Source organism: Peromyscus leucopus, chromosome 8a (assembly GCF_004664715.2).
Source record: "Peromyscus leucopus breed LL Stock chromosome 8a, UCI_PerLeu_2.1, whole genome shotgun sequence".
Taxonomy (NCBI): domain Eukaryota; kingdom Metazoa; phylum Chordata; class Mammalia; order Rodentia; family Cricetidae; genus Peromyscus; species Peromyscus leucopus.
The window spans coordinates 36,780,892-36,783,069 of NC_051085.1; positions in this window are offsets into that span (position 1 = coordinate 36,780,892).

The following is a 2,178-nucleotide window of genomic DNA, read 5'->3' on the forward strand; positions in this document are numbered from 1 at the left end:
TTAACATTGTTCTCTTTATTTTGTAGGTTTTTTATCTATTATTTGATATATACTTTGTATATTATTTCCCAAATTAGAATCCCTGTGTCTTGAGTATATGACTGAAGGGAAGATTCACAGTGATAATTTAAGAAGTCTCTGTTTCTTTTCAACTGATGACAGTAAGGTGAAGCTGGAAACTTCTATATAGATGAACTCCATGGATTTTCATAATTTAGGTCAAGATTTGCTGGTCTGGACGTGATTGTCATCTTTGGAATGGTAATTCTTGTTTCTGGTATTATATTCACATTGTTGGGTGTTTAGCAGCATCCTATGGCATCTCTGTGGCAACTGTCCGTGGCTTTCTTTTCCTTCCTATGCAGATCTGTGACAAAAGGTTTCTATCTACCAGTATATATCCCTTTGGACACAACACAACTCTCACCTAAGAACCACTGCCTTTGAAATTCATTCTTTGTCAATTTTAACAGTCATTTGACACACTTCTTAGGACAGAAAGCCTGAAGGATTTCTTTAATATGTTCTCAGACCCTTCAAGACCTTGCTATTCTATGTTTGACTTTTTTTTTTTTTACTTGTTTTCTTGTTTTTAGACAGGGTCTCTCTAGGTAGCCCTGGATGGCCTGGAACTCACAGTGTAAACTGGGCTGGCCTTGAACCCACAGATGTCCACCTGCCTCTGGCTCCTGAGTGCTGGGATTATAGGTGTGCCTTTTTATGTTATTAGGTATTCAATTAAACATAACAAGTGGAACTGATAACAAGCATCTTCTGGATTCAATTACATTGAATTCTTTAATATGAAATTTACAACAAAATGAAGTCCTAATTTACCCCTTTGTCTCATACAGTTAATAAAAATTTCTAATTTCTTTATTATCTGTTTTTGGCCTGCCTTCTTAACATTATAAGACAGTAGTGATGTAGAAATAGTAATAGAAAGTCTAAGTGGCTCAAGGGCATACAAAGGGGGTGAAACTTTGCAAAGTGATAGTATTATTTGGTGTCCTAATTATGGTTACATGACAACTAACACATCTCAAAACTCAGCAGCTTATGAATTGATATGAACTGACTTTATTTCTGCAATTATAATCTAATAGAGCTGTTGAGAATGTCAGTGTTCTCAGTGCCAGCCATATTAGTTAATTGGAGTGGACCCACCAGATCCATATGCCTTTTTTTTTTTTTTTTTTTTTTTTTTTTTTTTGGTATTATAAGTCAGGTCCAACTGGGTAAGCCAGTGAAGCGGTGAAAGCCTATACTGTCAAACTCGGTCAGCAGTTCCAACATTGTCTATTGATGAAACTTCATAAAATAACAGACTTTGGGAGCAAATCATTAGATCTGGTTCTCATAGAATTGAAGTAGACTTTTTTTTTAAGGAATTTTATTCTATAAAGTTAATGAGTTATCTGTGACATGTACAGTGACTGACTAAAATAACCTGTAACAGTTTGAATTTTATCCTGAAATATGTTAGAGACTTTGTGTTCCATGGCATTCCCTACTTACTTTACAATTTATAACTTCATAATGTTCAAGTTGTATCTCTTTGGGCTCTTAATATCCCATATATTAAAATGAGTATTTCTATATGAGAAAAGATAATAACACTGGATACTTTATAAACAGATTAAAATGGTAAATAACTGTGTTTATAATTTCATAGATAGACACTTTACCCAATCTTTTCATTCTGTATATTTCCTTTTATGAGTTCTATTTCACTACCAGAATTCTTAATTTTTGAATCATGCAAATGAGAGAGCATTGGGTGAAGAATGTGGGAATGTCAGGATGTAACATTTTTTTTTTACTCCTGAAAGTCATATAATTGCCCTTTTTTCATCACAGAACTGATTTTGGAAATTATGAGTCAAATTGAATATACATTAAAAGCAATGATAAATTCTCAACAGTTGGTTTTGAGGGCAAAACAGCTTGATGTAAATGAAGAATCAGAATAGAAACAGAAAATATGGCAGCCACAGCATGGGGATATTGGCTGACATTCTAGTTGCTAATTACATGTGAGCAACTGTATGGAGACTGAATGTGATGTAATGATAAACCTTATATGAGTAAGTAGGGTTAGAAACCATTATATTCATTTTATTTTTGCTTCTTGACTAGGTTGTGGCTACTACCATTTACCCATTTCCACATGTAGAT